The sequence below is a fragment of the Ranitomeya imitator genome, chromosome 1 (genome assembly GCF_032444005.1).
Source record: "Ranitomeya imitator isolate aRanImi1 chromosome 1, aRanImi1.pri, whole genome shotgun sequence".
Taxonomy (NCBI): Eukaryota; Metazoa; Chordata; class Amphibia; order Anura; family Dendrobatidae; genus Ranitomeya; species Ranitomeya imitator.
This window is the reverse complement of record NC_091282.1, coordinates 964,795,778-964,815,444: the sequence shown is the minus strand read 5'-3', so window position 1 is coordinate 964,815,444 and position 19,667 is coordinate 964,795,778. Positions and strand designations below refer to the sequence as shown.

Genomic DNA, 19,667 nt, shown 5'->3' with positions numbered 1-19,667 from the left:
TAACAGTTGACCTTTCTTCCTCTGTCAGCCTGAGTGTCTCTTCATGCCTGTTGCGGTGCTAGTGATCCCTCACCCTCTACACTGCTGTGCTTGCTCTGCATGCCACCTTGCCAGTTTGTGTCAGTGAGTTCATCATCCACCACCTTAACTTCCACTTCCGCACTCTGGTCCTCCTGCTGACTTGTTGTCTTAACATGACTTGTTGACAACTGTATCTTTTCTACATCCACCTCTTGAGACAGTAATAGCCATTCATCACCATTGGTTTCTTGTGACCATGGCTGCTGAAATATTTGGGCATCACTGCACACAATCTCCACTATTCCCTCTTGAAACTTGAATGGTGACAGGCCAGAAAAAGCCATAAATGGAAAGGTAATGAACTGCTTGGAGTGTCCAAGTATGGGGTATTACGTGCTTTGTGTTACATTTCGGTGGTATATAACACTCCAACAAAGCGTTCAAAATGTTAACGGATTGAATTTGTTATCCATACAGTATTACATTGTTTGTGTTACATTTTGGGGTTATATAACACTCCAAAAAAGCATTCAAAAATTTTTCTGATTTAAATTTGCCATCCATAAAGTGTTACATGCTTTGTGTTACATTTCGGTGGTATAAAAGTTCCATCAAAGCATTCAAATATCTTCTAGATTGAATTTGACATCAATAGAGTATTATATGATTTGGGTTACATTTAATGCTCCAAAAAAGAGTTCAAATTTTTTCTGGATTCAATTAGTTATTCATAGATAGTGTTGAGCATTCCGATACCGCAAGTATCGGGTATCGGCCGATACTTGCGGTATCGGAATTCCGATACCGAGATCCGATACTTTTGTGGTATCGGGTATCGGTATCGGATACATAGAGATGTGTAAAATAAAGAATTAAAATAAAAAATATTGATATATTTACCTCTCCGGCGGCCCCTGGACTCAGCGCGGGTAACCGGCAGGCTTCGTTGTTCAAAATCAGCGCTTTTAGGACCTGAGAATCACGTCCCGGCTTCTGATTGGTCGCGGGCCGCCCATGTGACCGCCACGCGACCAATCACAAGCCGCGACGTCACCGCAAGCTATTAACGCGCTCATTTTTAAAAATGAGCGCGTTAATGGCTTTCAAAGACGTAGCGGCTTGTGATTGGTTGTGGCCACGCGACCAATCACAAGCCGCGACGTCACCGCAAGCTATTAACGCGCTCATTTTTAAAAATGAGCGCGGTAATGACTTTCAAAGACGTAGCGGCTTGTGATTGGTTGCGGCCACGCGACCAATCACAAGCCGCTACGTCTTTGAAAGTCATTACCGCGCTCATTTTTAAAAATGAGCGCGTTAATAGCTTGCGGTGACGTCGCGGCTTGTGATTGGTCGCGTGGCGGTCACATGGGCGGCCCGCGACCAATCAGAAGCCGGGACGTGATTCTCAGGTCCTAAAAGCGCTGATTTTGAACAACGAAGCCTGCCGGTTACCCGCGCTGAGTTCAGGGGCCGCCGGAGAGGTAAATATATCAATATTTTTTATTTTAATTCTTTATTTTACACATCCCTATGGATCCCAGGGCCTGAAGGAGAGTTTCCTCTCCTTCAGACCCTGGGAACCATGAGAATACCTTCCGATACTTGATGTCCCATTGACTTGTATTGGTATCGGATATCGGTATCGGCGATATCCGATATTTTTCGGGTATCGGCCGATACTATCCGATACCGATACTTTCAAGTATCGGACGGTATCGCTCAACACTATTCATAGAGTATTATGTGATTTGTGTTATATTTTGGGGGTATATAACACTCCAAATAAGTGTTCAAAAATTGTTCTGGATTGAATTTCTCATCTAGAGTATTACATGCTTTGTGTTACATTTCAGTGGTATAGAACATTCCAAAGAAGCATTAAAAAAGCGTTCAAAATTTTTTCTGGATTGAATTTGTCATCCATAGAGTATTATGTGATTTGTGTTATATTTCGGCAATATATAACACTCCAATAAAGCATTCAAAAAAATTTCTGGGTTTAATTTGTCATCCATACAGTATTATGTGCTTTGTGTCATATTTCGGTGGTATAGAACATTCCAAAGAAGCATTAAAACATTTTTTCTGGATTGAATTTGTCATCCATAGAGTATTACATGGTTTGTGTTACATTTCAGTGGTATGTAACACTCCAATAAAGTGTTATTTTTTTTCTAAAGTCAATTAGTCATCTATAGAATATAACATGGTTAGTGTTACATTACAGTGGTATATGAACCTCTAAAAAAAGTTCAACATCTTTTTTTGGATTGAATTAGTAATCTATACATGGAGACAAAAATGGCAGAATTCCATAAGACTCCCAAGAGAGCAACCAGAGGAATATCAGAGCCAGACCAAGCTGGCGTGACAGCAGAGGATGAAGGAGCCTGTGGTCCAGATCTGGCTACTTTCCTGGAACCATGAAGGCCCAAACCCAGGTCGCAGCCTTCACCTCTGGGATTCTTGTGGACTGCACTTGGTAGAGCCAGGATCCAGCATAGCAAGTGAGCATTTCTGCTACACACAGGGGATCTGATCATTGCCTGTGTAGCAGAGGAGATCAAAGTACTGCAGCTTCTAGTCTCCCAAACAGACTATTTAAGCATGCAAAAAGTTAAAAAAGTGTTTTTAAAAATATTATAAAAAAATGAAAGTTCAAATCACCCCCTTTTCACCCCATTCAAAATAAAACAATGAAAAAATCAAATATATACACTTATTTGCTATCGCCGCACTCAGAATCACGCTATCTATAAGTATAAAAAAATAATTAATCCGACCAGTAAACGGCAATACAAGAAAAAATTCAAAATGTCAGAAATATGATTTTTTGGTCACCGCTACATCGCAATAAAATGCAATAATGGGAGATCAAAAGATCGTATCTACACCAAAATGGTATCAATAAAAACCTCAGCTTGGCGCACAAAAAATAAGCCTTCACCCAGTCCCAGATCACAAAAATGGAAGTGATTCAGGTCTCGGAAAATGGTGCCATATTTATTTTTTAAACAAATTTTGGAATTTTTTTCAGCACTTAAATAAAAAAGAACATAGGCTAGTTTCACATTTGCGTGTATGTGTGCAGTATATCATCTGCAACCGCAAACACATGCAAAAACGCATGCAAACGCATGCTAATGCAGCGCTTTTTTTATCCGCTTCAGCATACGCATGACGGCAAAAAAAGCTGTGTGTGCATGCGTTTGTATGCATTTTTTGCCTGCATTTGCGTTTTTTATGTGCATGTGTTCGATATTTCCCGGAGGGCGTGTCTCAATAGGCGTGTATCAATTGGTTCCTGGACATGCACAGTCTGAAATTCATAAGCACATCGAATGCATGCGTACGCAAGGACATGCGTATGCATGCATTCCCATAGACAGTAATGCATTTTTTAACACACTCATCCGCATGCGCATGCCTAAGCATATTTGATGAATTTTTGACGCTTCCAAAAATGCAACATGTTGCGTTCGCCGGACCCTGCCACACACCACGAAATGACGCATGCATTAGCAAACGCAGGCAAACGCATGCAAACCTGTGCATGTACCTGCATCCACAAAGTAAAACATATGAAAACATGCGGATGAAACGCTGCAGACACAACCGCAAATGTGAAACCGGTCTTATACATGTTTGGTGTTTGTGAACTCGTAATGAGCTGGAGAATCAAAGTAATGACCTGGAAAATCATAATGACTGGTCAGTTTTAGCATTTAGTGAACATTGTTAAAAAAAAACTGTGGAATTGCACTTTTTTTTGCAATTTCACCATACTTTGAATTTGTTTTTTCGCTTTTTCAAGTACACAATATGGTAAAACAAATGGTGTCTGGAAAAAGGGGAGTAAAAAACAGAAATTCAAAAACTGAAATATGCATTGTCATTTAGGAGTTAATGCTTGGCTGCTGTTATATACAGTCATGGCCAAAAGTATTGACACCCCTGCAATTCTGTCACATAATACTCATTTTCTTCCTGAAAATGATTGCAAACACAAATTATTTGTTATTATTATCTTCATTTAATTTGTCTTAAATGAAAAAACACAAAAGAGAATGAAGCAAAACGCAAAACATTGTTCATTTCACACAAAACTCCAAAAATGGGCCAGACAAAAGTATTGGCACCCTCAGCCTAATACTTGGTTGCACAACCTTTAGCCAAAATAACTGCGACCAACCGCTTCCGGTAACCATCAATGAGTTTCTTACAATGCTCTGCTGGAATTTTAGACCATTCTTCTTTGGCAAACTGCTCCAGGTCCCTGATATTTGAAGGGTGCCTTCCCCAAACTGCCATTTTTAGATCTCTCCACAGGTCTTCTATGGGATTCAGGTCTGGACTCATTGCTGGCCACCTTAGACATCTCCAGTGCTTTCTCTCAAACCATTTTCTAGTGCTTTTTGAAGTGTGTTTTGAGTCATTGTCCTGCTGGAAGACCCATGACCTCTGAGGGAGACCCAGCATTCTCACACTGGGCCCTACATTATGCTGCAAAATTTGTTGGTAGTCTTCAGACTTCATAATGCCATGCACACGGTCAGGCAGTCCAGTGCCAGAGGCAGCAAAGCAACACAAAACATCAGGGAACCTCCGCCATGTTTGACTGTAGGGACCGTGTTCTTTTCTTTGAATGCCTCTTTTTTTCTCCTATAAACTCTATGTTGATGCCTTTGCCCAAAAAGCTCTATTTTTGTCTCATCTGACCAGAGAACATTCTTCCAAAACATTTTAGGCTTTTTCAGGTAAGTTTTGGCAAACTCCAGCCTGGCTTTTTTATGTCTCGGGGTAGGAAGTGGGGTCTTCCTGGGTCTCCTACCATACAGTCCCTTTTCTTTCAGACGCCAACGGATAGTATGGGTTGACACTGTTGTACCCTCGGACTGCAGGGGAGCTTCAACTTGTTTGGATGTTAGTCAAGGTTCTTTATCCAACATCCGCATAATCTTGCGTTGAAATCTCTTGTCAATTTTTCTTTTCCATCCACATCTAGGGAGGTTAGACACAGTGCCATGGGCTTAAAACTTCTTGATAACACTGCTCACGGTAGACACAGGAACATTCAGGTCTTTGGAGATGGACTTGTAGCCTTGAGATTGCTCATGCTTCCTCACAATTTGATTTCTAAAGTCCTCAGACTGTTCTTTGGTCTTCTTTCTTTTCTCCATGCTCAATGTGGTACACACAAGGACACAGGACAGAGGTTGAGTCAACTTTAATCGATGTCAACTGGCTGCAGGTGTGATTTAGCTATTGCCAACACCTGTTAGGTGCCACAGGTAAGTTACAGGTGCTGTTAATTACACAAATTAGAGAAGCATCACATGATTTTTCGAACAGTGCCAATACTTTTGTCCACCTCCTTTTTATGTTTGGTGTGGAATTATATCCAATTTGGCTTTAGGACAATTCTTTTTGTGTTTTTTTCATTTAAGACAAATTAAATGAAGATAATAATACCAAATAATTTGTGTTTGCAATCATTTTAAGTAAGAAAATGAGTATTATCTGACGGCATTGCAGGGGTGTCAATACTTTTCGCCATGACTGTAGGACTGTTCAGATTACACAGCTTGATTGCTGCTATAGGAATTTCCAGGCCATATATCCTGACTGCAGTTATAGAGGACTGTCCAGACTACATACATTAAGGCTATGTGCCCACGTTCCTGATTTTTAGCATTTTTTATTGTTTTTACGGTAGTTTTCCACTGCAAAAACACTTAAAAAATGCTTACATTAAGCATCCCATTAAAATTATACATTCTGCAAATTTTGTGCCCATGCTGCGTTTTTTGTTCTGCAAAAAAACACAACGCGGAAAAAAACGCAGCATGTTCATTCATTTTGTGGAAAATCTGTGGATTTGCCGCTATATTACTGTATTGGGACACTCCACTTTCTGTCCTTTAGGGGTGCCCCCGGAAACAAGAGACCTATGAACCAAGTTCATATTACTCACCGTGTCCAGGAGAGCCTCTGTTCGGCACCCAACTCTATCAGCAGTTCCAGGGTACCTAGGTCCCTAAGCAAGACCCAATGCTGCATTGCGGCTGGCGGAGACCGCACCTTCCGGTCAACCACACATTCACTCCATCATCTCGAATGGGGAAAAAAACTCAGGCTGGAGCTACTCCTCCACTAACTGCAATAAGTCATTTGCTTGAGATGTGGCGGATCGAGACTCTACATAGGACCGCTGGTACACCCAATGATCGCCCCTTACCTTTGGGGTCTCTTCATGACTCTGCTGATCGCCCATCACCTTAGGGGTCTCCTCTTTACACTGCTTAAGCTCTGTTAGCTTCCACTGCAGCGTCTCTTGCTGCTTGTGCAACTGCAGCTCCTGCTGCAGAACCTCTTTCAGTGACCGCTGAAACTGCAGCACCTCTTGCTGAAGCCTTTGCTGACCGAGCACAACCTGCTCCAAAAGTTCCTCCATTTTTCCAGCAGACTTGCACAACGACCTGCAGGACTCCCTGGGGTATGCCTTTGTTCACACTGCCCACATTCTTTCCACCATATGTAGTGCAGCAGTGTCCACGCTGCGCAGTGATGAGGCAGTGACCCAAGCAAGCTCAAAACAAAATGTATTTAATGTCCAGAAACTCACAAAGTGCACAGCACGCTGTATCCTCCAAATCGCAGTTGCGTGTATGCACGGGTGCCAGACCCTTTGGCTCCTCTTGACACCATGTTGCCTCACACAGGGAGAGCTCTGCAGACAAATGGTCTGTCTGCTTGAAATACCAAAACTGACACACCTCTCCCTATACTACAGTGCTTTTAATCAGTCACTGCTTCACCATTTGTAATCACAGCTACACCTGTGACAGCAATATCCACTCATGGCCTCACTTACTACATTCTGAAGAGCAAAAACAGTGCCTCCTAGCGGTAACAGGGGTCACTGCCTCACACTGTCCAGACTACATACCCTGACTGGTGTTATAGAGGACCAGCCAGACTTCTCAAATTGACTGATGTTATAGAGGACTGTCCAGACTACAAACCCTTACCTAGCAATGGCTGATCACTTGGAGAATTTTCCTGTTGGATGATTTTTTTCATTGCTCATGCTCACTAAATACTTAGTAACCACTGACATCATGGCAGGCATTTTTTCTATTGGTGGGACTCTGTATGTCCCTGTATGTGTCTCTGGACACATGCCCTTCCAGGCAGGACACGCCCCCTTGAAGAAGCTTGGCAAAACGCACATGTCGGGGCAAGGAAGTGGGGAGTCCGCTGACAGTAGCACCTCACTTATAATCTTGGCGCCAAGGTAATATGTCTGTATGACATAAGATATATTAAAATTGTTAGATGTTGTTCTCAGCCGTAGATCCTGCTTGTGGTAATGGCAATAGAATAATTGGTGGATTAATATGATGCCAGTCCAATAGAGATAGGGTTGATTGAGCTGGATTATTGGTGCTTGCAATTGGGCGGCATAGAAAAATATTTCAGCTGAAAATATTTAATAATAAAACTTATTTTTAGAATGATAGTTCCATCTCATGGCCAGATTATGAACAGCAATTGCTAATTGTTTTTTGAATCTCATAATTTCATCTTTATATAGGAGACATTATTATTTCCAGCACTAAGCACTTTTTTTGATCTATGAGATTTATTGAAGAGCAATTATAGCACAACAGCACTTTATTAATATATTTTGTGATTAATTTTTTATTAGCAATCTTTTTGTGATTCCATTGTAAGATAAGTTTGAAAAATATTAATTTGATAAATATGTCACTCAAATAGTCATTTGTGTACTTCCAACAGTTTCTGCTTTTCCAGTGCCTTTGTCCTGCAATTTCTTAAAGTATTTTTTAACTACGGTATCTATTAATAAATATATTTATTTTAATTGAATCTTTTTTGTGTCAATTCACATTATTGTTTTGTTCCTTCAATACATAACGTATATACAAAAAAATAAATGATTAAATGACATACCCTTACTAGTGTTATAGAGGGCTGGCCAGACTACACTGCTTGAATACTGTTATAGAAGACCGCCTAGACTTCACAGATTGACTGATGTTGTAGAGGACTGACCAGATTGCATAACTTGAACTTGACTGCTGTTATAGATGACTGTCCAAGCTTTATTGCTTGATTGCTTTTATAGAGGACTGTCCAGATTACACAGCTTGATTGCTGCTATAGCGAGGTCCAGACTATATATTCTGACTGCTGTTATAGAGGACTGACAAGATTACATGTCCTGACTGCTGTTATAGACCACTGGCCAGACTGCACAGCTTGACTGCTTTTATAGCGAACTCTACAGACTACATACCCTTACAGGTGTTATAAAGAATTGGCCAGACTGCACTCTTTGGTTTGACTGCTGTTATAAGGACGTCCAGACTATGTATCCTGACTGCTGTTATAGAGGACTGTTGAGATTACATGGCCTGACTGCTGCTATAGAGGGTTATTCTTACTACGCAGTCAAAATACTGATTTAGAGGAATATGGAGATAACAGTCAGACATCATTTATAGAAGGTGAAATGGACTACACAGCTAGGCTGCTGGTATAAGGACCTGTCTGAATAACACAGAATCAATTCTGTAGACAAAAGTAGTTTGGATTAGTTCAGACTAATCAAATTGTACCTTATAAATGTGTTTATCCTATATTAATGACTGCAATGGCTACCTTTTTGAAGAGGAAAACAAAACAGTGTATTTTATTTAAATAAATACATACAGTGCCTACAAGTAGTATTCAACCCCCTGCAGATTTAGCAGGTTTACACATTTGGAATTAACTTGGCATTGTGACATTTGGACTGTAGATCAGCCTGGAAGTGTGAAATGTACTGCAGCAAAAAAGAATGTTACTTCTTTGTTTATTTATTTTTTTTATTGTGAAAAGTCTTTTCAGAGGGTCATTTATTATTCAACCCCTCAACCCACCAGAATTTTGTTTGGTTCCCCTAAAGTATTAAGAAGTAGTTCAGGCACAAAGAACAATGAGCTTCACATGTTTGGATTAATTATCTCTTTTTCCAGCCTTTTCTGACTATTTAAGACCCTCCCCAAACTTGTGAACAGCACTCATACATGGTCAACATGGGAAAGACAAAGGAGCATTCCAAGGCCATCAGAGACAAGATCGTGGAGGGTCACAAGGCTGGCAAGGGGTACAAAACCCTTTCTAAGGAGTTGGGCCTACCTGTCTCCACTGTTGGGAGCATCATCCGGAAGTGGAAGGCTTATGGAACTACTGTTAGCCTTCCACGGCCTGGATAGCCTTTGAAAGTTTCATCTTCAAAGATCTTTCAAAGATCTCATGGCAGTGGGGACATTGGTTTCAGTCAATACCATAAGTGACGTACTCCACCGCAATGGTCTCCGTTCCAGACGAGCCCGTAAGGTACCTTTACTTTCAAAGTTTCATGTCAAGGCTCGTCTACAGTTTGCTCATGATCACTTGGAGGACTCTGAGACTGACTGGTTCAAGGTTCTCTGGTCTGATGAGACCAAGATCGAGATCTTTGGTGCCAACCACACATGTGACGTTTGGAGACTGGATGGCACTGCATATGACCCCAAGAATACCATCCCTACAGTCAAGCATGGTGGTGGCAGCATCATGCTGTGGGGCTGTTTCTCAGTCAAGGGGCCTGGCCATCTGGTCCGCATCCATGGGAAGATGGATAGCACGGCCTACCTGGAGATTTTGGCCAAGAACCTCCGCTCCTCCATCAAGGATCTTAAGATGGGTCGTCATTTCATCTTCCAACAAGACAACGACCCAAAGCACACAGCCAAGAAAACCAAGGCCTGGTTCAAGAGGCAAAAAATCAAGGTGTTGCAGTGGCCTAGTCAGTCTCCTGACCTTAACCCAATTGAAAACTTGTGGAAGGAGATCAAGATTAAAGTCCACATGAGACACCCAAAGAACCTAGATAACTTGGAGAAGATCTGCATGGAGGAGTGGGCCAAGATTACTCCAGAGACCTGTGCCAGCCTGATCAGGTCTTATAAAAGACGATTATTAGCTGTAATTGCAAACAAAGGTTATTCCACAAAATATTAAACCTAGGGCTTGAATAATAATTGACCCACACTTTTATGTTTAAAATTTATAAAAATTTAACTGAGCAACAAAACTTTTTGGTTTGTAAGATTTATGCATCTGTTAATAAATCCTGCTCTTGTTTGAAGTTTGAAGGCTCCAACTTATTTGCATCTTATTAAACCTGCTAAATCTGCAGGGGGTTGAATACTACTTGTAGGCACTGTATAATTCCCTAGAAAGTCAATCTTCTAATGTTTAATTTACAGTTGTGCTCACATAGTTGTACTTACCTACCCCGGCAGAATTTTTGCTTTCTTGGCCTTTTTTCAGAGAATATGAGTGATAATAGTAAACTTTTTCACCACTTATGGTTAGTGGTTCAGTGAAGCCATTTATTGTCAAACTACTGTGTTTTCTGTTTTTAAATCATAAAGACAATCCAAAATATCCAAATGACCCTGATCAAAAATTCACAAATGCTCAGAGTTCGCCAAGTATTTCCAGGTTTGCTCGGCGGGAGCTCGGGCCCCGCCCTGCATATTAGGCGCTCTTTAGAGAGTCAATGAACATGCCGGGATTGTCTGCCACACACTGCAATGCCACAGCCATGTTGGTTGTGGCATCACTGTGATTGGCTGGCCACACAGCATCCTCAGGTCTATATCAGACTTGGTCCCGCCATGCTCGTCATAGTCTACTACAGAATCAGGCAGTGTAGGGAGAGTTGCTGCTGAGCTAGGGAGAGATTTGCTTGGTTCTTACTTAGGTTGGGTATACCATATATTATACAAATATCTATTTCAACTAACAATCCTTCTGAGGACTAATAAAGCTGCATAGATATCAGTGCTAGGCAGGCAGGTAGTGTATGTGGCAGACTTCAGTGCATATAGTAAGAGGGTCCATTCCAGTTCTGTCTGCTGCTACTGCTGCTGCTATTACAGATATTTCTAGACATAGCCCCAGGTATCAGGGGCCAGGAATATTTTTTGGGGGGATTTTAATCCTGATTATTTGATTAAAACACAATCCAGAGAACACAGCTTTTCTGCTCAATTTGCTTGTTGGCACTGCAGAATACAGACAGATCCTTTCCATATTGCAGCGCTAAAAGTACATCTAATTAAAACTGTGGTTTGTCCGTCACACAGATCACATATAATTGCACTGAAAATTCTGTAATTTCTGGCTTCCATTTAAATTTTGTTGCAGTATGCTAGGTAAAGCATTTAAATTTTGCTTCATTTTTCTGGAAAAAATAGATACCTATAAGCCAGCTATTTAAAACTATGGTTTGTCCATCACATGGATCACATATAAGTTCACTCCAAATTCAGCCATTTGTAGTGAACGTTGAAAATATTGTCCTCCATTTAAAATGGGCAAGGCACGTGGCAAGGGACGAGGAACTGGACATGATGGTGATGGTGCATGCAGAGGCCGAGGCCGTGAGCAAGCTGAAATTGTGCCACAACAAACACCTACATGTTCTAGCCCGACCTTCCTGTTCCAATTACGAGGGGGCCGCAGCACACCACTATTGAACCCAGAGCAGTGTCAAAAGGTTATTGGCTGGAGAGCGGATAATTCTTCCAGTTACTTAGCTGTGAGTCTGGACCACATATTCCTCACCCTGATTCTCTTTCCTCCCACCATGCTGAGTGCCCGAAGACAACTGATCCCACACTTGGACACTCTGAAAAGCTATTCACTTTTCCATTTCCAGATTCAGACCTCTCGCCCTGTCTACTTGAAGCAGGGTAAGAGGAGATCGCATGTAGCGATGCCCAAATATTTGAGCAGCCATGATCACACAAAGGCAATGGTGGGAAAGTGTCATAAGAAGTGGATGATAATGAGACACAATTGCCAAAAAGTCAGGAGGAGGACCAGTATATGAAAGTGGAAGATGAGGTGATGAATGATATAGTAACTGACACAACCTGGAAGGACATGCAGAGCGAGGACAGCAGCACACAGGGGGAGTGACAGGCAGGAAGAAGCAGTGTGGTGGCTGCAGACAGAAGGCGGTCAAACATTCCCCATAACATCAAGATGACAGAAATTGCCAGTACAACTGTTAGGTCTTCCCGAGTCTGGTTGTTTTTTGGAGACTCTGCCGATAACCCCAAAAAGGCCATTTGCATCACCTGCCAGACCATCATCAGCAGGGGTAGCAAAACTACCAGCCTGTCACCACCAGCATGATCAGGCACATTGCAGCAAAGCACCTGACTTTGTGAGCTGAACTCCAGGGTCCAGGAAAAGTTTCTGTGGATGACACCACTGCTTTCGATGTTGTGCATGCAATCCAATCCCCTGTCCACATTGCATGCAAAGATGCTTCGTGCCCTGCACCTGTTGTTGCACACACTCAACTAGCATCATCAGCAAGCTACAAAATAATAAAAGACACACCGGCGCTCCCAGGAGGGTACACTAGAAAGCTGCAGGTGCCTAGACAGCTACTGTGCTAAATCTGTCATATGACACAAAGAAAAGGTATAAAGACACCACTCTAACTAGGTAGAGAAACAAATGATGGGTACGTATAATCAAAGGAGTAGGTAAACTTCTAGCTAAACAATAGTAGTATATGAGAAATAACCAGCGGTGGGGGCAGCCAATGAAAAAATGGCCGCAACCACCAACAGAAGACAGTAAAACGTACAGTGAGGATGATTACCCGGTTATCAATAAATAGTATCCTTAAGTGACTCAATTAGAAGTGACTGCTGTGGAGCTGCTGGCGCTGTCCTGAGGAATGCTAATGATGTCCTGGGAGAGGTTACATCGAGATAACCAGCGGCCGTAAATGACAGTGAACAAATGAGCAATTGCTCACAGAGACAGCAAAGTTGCCTAATGTGGCCACAGTATGAGGTGGCCACATTAGGCCACAGCAGTCACTTCTAATTGAGTAAGTGTGCGGTCTTTCCATTCATTATATATTTGCCACACACTTTATCATTTCTCTATTACACCTCTTACCGTGGCCACATTAGGCAACTTTGCTGTCTCTGTGAGCAATTGCTCATTTGTTCACTGTCACTTAAGGATACTATTTATTGATAACCAGGTAATCATCCTCACTGTACGTTTTACTGTCTTCTGTTGGTGGTTGCGGACATTTTTTCATTGGCTGCCCCCACCGCTGGTTATTTCTCATATACTACTATTGTTTAGCTAGAAGTTTACCTACTCCTTTGATTATACGTACCCATAATTTGTTTCTCTACCTAGTTAGCGCGGTGTCATCATCAGCAAGCATTTCCACATCCTTGCCCCAGCACAACGTTCAGTTGTCCATACCCCAGTCCTTAGAATGCAAGTGCAAATACGCAGCCAATGCCCCACAGGCCACACTACGAAATTCCCACATTTTGCAACTCCTTGAACAAACTCGAAATGTTGCCTTTTAGGCTTGTGAAGACAGAAGCTTTCCACAACCTGATGGCGGTGGCCGTCCATCAGTACTTGGTCCCCAGCCACCACTAATTCTCCCAGTGCGCAGTCCTCACATTACACAAGCACGTGTCCTACAAAATTGGCCATGCCCTCAACAATGCAGTTACTGGGAAAGTCCACTTAACTCCGGACTCGTGAACAAGTGCTTGTGGGCAGGGATGCTACATCTCTCTGATGGCAGACTGGGTTAACAGTGGAAGCCGGGACCCAGTTGGACCTTGGGATGGCACACATCTTCCCGATATCGAGGATTGTGGGTCGTAGGTCAATCAGAATTGCCCCCACAGTCTACAGCTCCTGCACCTCCTCCTCTTGCTCCTCTTCAGCCTTCATCTCCAAAATGACTACATCAGTCACAAGCTGGAAGCACTGCAGCACTGCCTCAGCCAAGCAACAATAGGCTGTGCTGAAGCTAATATGCTTAGGTGACAAACTGCACAATGCTGAAGAGTTGTGGACAGCTCTGAAAGAGCAGGCAGATCTGGGGCTGACACCGCTGAATCTACAGCCAGGCATGTCATGTGTGACAATGGCCAGAACCTGGTGGCGGTTCTGAGGTGAGGCGAGCTCACACATATACAATGCCTGACCCTTGTGCTTAACCTCATTGTCCAGCGGTTTCTCAAAACCTACCCAGGGCTGCTGGATCTGCTGGTCAAACTACACTGCCTGTGTGCCCATTTTTGAAAGTCAGCTACAGCTTCCGCCATCCTTGCAGTGCTTCAGCAGCATTTGCAGCTTCTGACTCATCGACTGGTGTGTGATGTCCCGGTGCATTGGAACTCTACACTTCAGATGTTGGAAAGGATTTGTGAGCAGAAGAAGGCAGTTGTTGACTACCAGCATCAACAAGGCCATCGGTATTCAGGTCAGACTCCACACATAAGACCTCAGGAGTAGACATGGATGTCCGAAATATGTACCATCCTCCAAAATTTTGAGGACTCCACCAACATGGTGAGTGGCATTAACGCCATAATTAGCATTACCATCCCACTTCTGTGTGTTCTGAAACACTCTCTGCTAACAAAGAGGATGCATTGCAGACAGGGAATGATGCGATGGAGCAAGGAACCATACAGGGTGCTTACACGTAGCCCAGCCTCATCTCATCCCAATGTGGATTGAGTGACAATGAGGAAGAGGAGGAGGAGGAAGAACAGTAGCTAGTTTCATGCGCTATAGACGGTACTACAAGCACAACTGTCATAACAACTGTTAAGTGTGGATGGCCTGAGTACAGGGAGGAAGGGGAGAGCATGGTCAGTCGTCCTCTTGGTGAGGACACAGAAGTCTTTCCTGTTAGAAGTCTGTCTTGCATGGCTGAGTTTTTGTTACAATGCCTTTACCATGACCCTAGCATTCTCAAAATTTTGGGTGACAGTCATTGCTGGTTGGTGGCACTTCTAGACCCATGCTATCTCTTATTCCCGAGGCGGACAGGTCTAATGAAATGGGGCAGTACCAGAAGTCCCTTGTTGTGGAATTATTAAAATAATTCCCATCTGAAAATGCTGGCGGCAGAGGTCACAGTTTGTTGGACAACCAATGAGTACAGACGAGTGAGACACAACTACAATCCAGCAGATGCAGGGGAACACTGTCAAAGATCTGGAAGAGTTTTCTCAGACCCTTCCATCACACAGACCCTGAGGCGTTGGGCACTCTCACAAGGAGGGCAAAGTTTGGGAAGGTGCTGAGTATGTTCCTAGCTGACCATACCAACATCCTCCTAAGTGATTCCTCTGTGCCTTATAATTATTGGCTATCCAAGCTGGACACAAAGCATGAACTGGCTCTCTAAGCCTTGGAGGTCCTGTTCTGCCTTGCCGCTAGCATATTGTTAGAGTAGGTATTTAGTGCCGCTGGTGGAATTATAACTGATAAGTAGTGTTGAGCGATACCATTCGATATTTGAAAGTATCGGTATCGGATGGTATCGGCCGATATCCGAAAAATATCGGATATCGCCGATACCGATATCCGATACCAATACAAGTCAATGGGAAACAAATATCAGAAGGTATCCTCTATGGTTCCCAGGGTCTGAAGGAGAGGAAACTCTCCTTCAGGCCCTGGGATCCATATTCATGTGTAAAATAAAGAATAAAAATAAAAACTATTGATATACTTACCCTCGGACACGACCTGGTTGTTCTTAGGAATGAGCGCGTTAATGACCTTCGATGACGTCGCGGCTTGTGATTGGTCGCGTGAGCGGTCACATGACCGCTCAGCGACCAATCACAAACCGCGACGTCAACGAAAGTCCTTAACGTGCTCATTTTTAGGAAGGGAAGCATGGCGGTTGCAGCTGTGACAACCATGGCGCGTCCGAGGGTAAGTATATCAATATTTTTTATTTTTATTCTTTATTTTGCACATGAATCTTAATCCCGATACCGATTCCCGATATCACAAAAATATTGGAACTCGGTATCGGAATTCCGATACAGCAAATATCGGCCGATACTTGCGGTATCGGAGTGCTCAACACTACTGATAAGCGCATTTGCCTGTAAACTGAAATTGCTGACAGGCTGACTCTTATAAAATTGAACAAGGGCTGGATTGGGCCAGAATTCTCAACACCACCGAATGACCACATTGTAACATAAACTCAAATCCAGTGACATTTTTTGGGAGGTCTATACCCATGCATCTCTTCACACCCACACATGGGTATATGCTTCCTTATTTTGGCTATTTGCTGTTGTCCTCCTCCTTCTCTTCATCCTCTTCCTCCACCACCATATCATGAGGGTTACCATGGTCCATGATGCAACACCCACATAATTTTATTAAACGGTGTTTGATGTCCGTAAATAAAAAATGGTATACAGCATGTTCATGTATACCCCCAGGGGTAAATGTTTGCCAGCCCATACACTTACACTTAATGCATGGGTATTACAAGTCTAGGAGACCCACTCCTTTCTAATGGGATCATTTTTTATGAGGCCCTCTTCCACACCTCTTACAAGGGGCATTGGAGTGCCTCCAAATATTTGGCAGCCATTGCATTCAAAGCATAGGCAAACACTATGGAAGACCCACTTCCTAATAATGGGAACATTTTTTCATGAAGCCCTCCTCTACGTCTCTTTAAAGGGGCATTGGAGTGCTTCCAAATTTTTGGCAGCCGTTGCTTCACTGCATATGCAAACAATATGGTTGACCACTTCCTGTGATGTGGCTGCAGTGCAGTGTAGAGCAACCTCCACCAAGGGGTGCTGGCGAGGGAAGAAAGGCCGCACACTCTCAGTGCAGCAGCACTGAGCAGCAGCACAGGTGTAACAGATAACGAAAGAGTGGTCAGACGAGCTGAGTAAGAACCTGTCAGGAGCAGAAGTACCAGAAGTAACAGCAAAGCATGTAGTCAGAAACAAGCCAGAAGTCAGAGCCAAAAGGGAGCATGCTATCCAAAGCATGAGACATAAGACGAAGTTGTGGTACAAACCAGAGAGTCAAAGACAGTCGGGGAACGTGCTATCATAGATGGAAAACAAGAGGCGAGGTTCAGAGATCAGGCCGAGTCATACACTGTAGGGAAACAACCAGACGAACACTAAATCAGGTATAGGGAAAGGGTCTAATACAAATATGGGAAGTCAGAGGCAGAAGGAGCACCAGGGTATACGGGTCAGCTGCTCTAGCCTGAAAGCATGAACTATCACTGACGCTGGCCAGCAGACTGCAGAGGACTTAAGAAGCCTAGCCAGCTCCCAAACGATGCTGAGGGGATTAACCCCAGCATGACCAGTCTATAGAGATGATAGCAGAAAACAAACCACAAACTGGATCATGACACTAATAACGGGAACATTTTTTTCATGAGGCCCTCCTCTACATCTATTTCAAGGAGCATTGGAGTGCCTCCAAAGTTTTGGCAGCCATTACTTTACTGCATAGGCAAACAATATGGGAGACCCACTTCCTAATAATGGGAACATTTTTTCCATGTGGCCCTCCTCTACATCTCTTCAAAGATGCATTGGAGTGCCTCCAAATTTTTGGAAGCCATTGCTACACTGCATAGGCAAACACTTAGGGAGACCCACTTCCTAATAATGGGAACATTGTTTTCAGGAGGCCCACTGACCTCTACGTCTCTTCCAAGGGGCATTGGAGTTCCTTCAAATTTTTGGCAGCCGTTGCTTCACTGCAGAGGCAAACACTATGGGAGACCACTTCCTAATAATGGGAACATTGCTTTCAGGAGGCCCTCTGACCTTTACGTCTCTTCCAAGGCGCATTGGAGTTTATGCACATTTTTGGCAGCTCTTACATTCACTGCATAGGCAAACACTAAGGAAGAACCACATCCTAATAATGGGAACATTGTTTTCAGGAGGCCCTTTGACCTCTACGTTTCTTCCAAGGGGCATTGGGGTTCCTCCAAATTTTTTGACATCCCTTGCATTCACTGCATAGGAAAACACTTTGGGAAACCCACTTCCTAATAATGGGAACATTGTTTACAGGAGGCCCTCTTACCTCTATGTCTCTTACAAGGGGCATTGGAGTTCCTGCAAATTTTTGGCAGCCCTTGCATTCACTGCATAGTCAAACAGTATGGGATACCCACTTACTAATAATGGGAACATTGTTTTCTGGAGGCCCTCCTGTCCGTCTCTTCAAAGGGGTATTGGGGTGTGTCCAAATTTTGAGCAGCCCTGCGACTCACTGCATATGCAATAACAGTATAGGAGACCCACTGTTTAATAATGGGAACAGCAAAGCATAGCTGGCTAATGGCTCTCAAAGAATAACAAGGGCCAACTCTTGGCCCATTAAGAATATTAAAAGCGCCTGATGTCTCTATAAAAATAGGATTTGTGACTTTCAGATTCCCTACTTCATAAGTTAAACAGGATGTGTCTGGTGATGTGTCACATACCACTTGGCCAGATAAGGTTGTAAAATGTTAAAATTACATTTCCCAGTGAATGCATTTGTCTTGGTTGAAAGCAATGCTAAAGTTCAAAAACGCATCAAAAACGGTATGTGTGAACATGTGTATGTGTGGAGGAGCATTTTTGTTTTTGGTTCTTTGTTTTGCCTTATATACAAGTCATTACCCTGGAAAGGATGTTCCTTAACATATTTCTCAGGAAAATCCATTTTGTTTTTGTTTTTGTATGTTTTATTGTGAGTCTGTAAAAGTGGTGCAAGACTCTGACAACATTGTTCACAGCAGTGACCTGGGAGTCATAAATGCTTGGGGGTATTCGCCATGCTGTTCCCATGTCTTTTGAGCACTGTTCCCTTCCATTTCCGCAATTTCTAGCCCCTCTGCAGGTCGCCGGGGATGCTGTTGCAAAAATGCTCAAGTGACCTCCGAGTATTTTTTAGTGCTCGAACATTTCATTTTTCTTGCCGCAGCTGAATTATTTACATCTGTTAGCCAGCATAAGAACATGTGGGAGTTGCCTGGTTGCTAAGGAATCCCCACATGTAATCAAGCTGGCTATTAGCTGTAAATCATCCAGCTGCGGCGAAAAAAATTAAATCTCCGAGCACTAAAAAATACTCGGAGGACACCCGAGCGTGCTCGGGAAATCTCGAGTATCGAGTATATTCGCTTATCACTAGTTATCAGCAAATGCTGGAGGCAAATTTGCTCTCATCATCCTGGAAGCTTCACATGAGGCGTACTTGGACGTTGCAACATGACAGCAATCCAAAACATAAGGCCAAGTCGACCTGTCATTGGCTACACAGAACAAAGTAAAGGTTTTGGAGTGGAGTGGCCATCTAAGTCTCCTGACCTCAATATCATTGAGCTACTCTAGGGAGATCTCAAGAGCTCAGTTCATGCTAGACAGGACATGAATTTACAGGAACTGGAGGCTTTTTGCCAATTAGAGTGGGCAGCTTTACCATCTGAGAAAATAATGAACTTCATCCACAACTACCACAAAGAATTTCAAGCTGTCATTGATGTTAGAGGGGGCAATAAATGGGGTAGTTGAACTTTTGATCAGTGTCATTTGGATGTTTTGGGTTGTCAATATGATTCAAATAGAGAAAACACAGTAGCTTGACAATAAGTGGCTTCACCCAACCAATAACCATGAGTGGAAAAAAGTTTTGGTGTTATCATTCATATTCTTTGA

General features: G+C 43.0%; 1 protein-coding gene across 1 annotated transcript in view; it reads right to left on the bottom strand.

The window, feature by feature from the left end:
• The window catches only part of LOC138656667 (bifunctional heparan sulfate N-deacetylase/N-sulfotransferase 4-like), a 1,389,166-nt gene that overhangs the window by 56,845 nt on the left and 1,312,654 nt on the right, over positions 1-19,667 (bottom strand). The gene's annotated exons all lie outside the window — the stretch shown is intronic.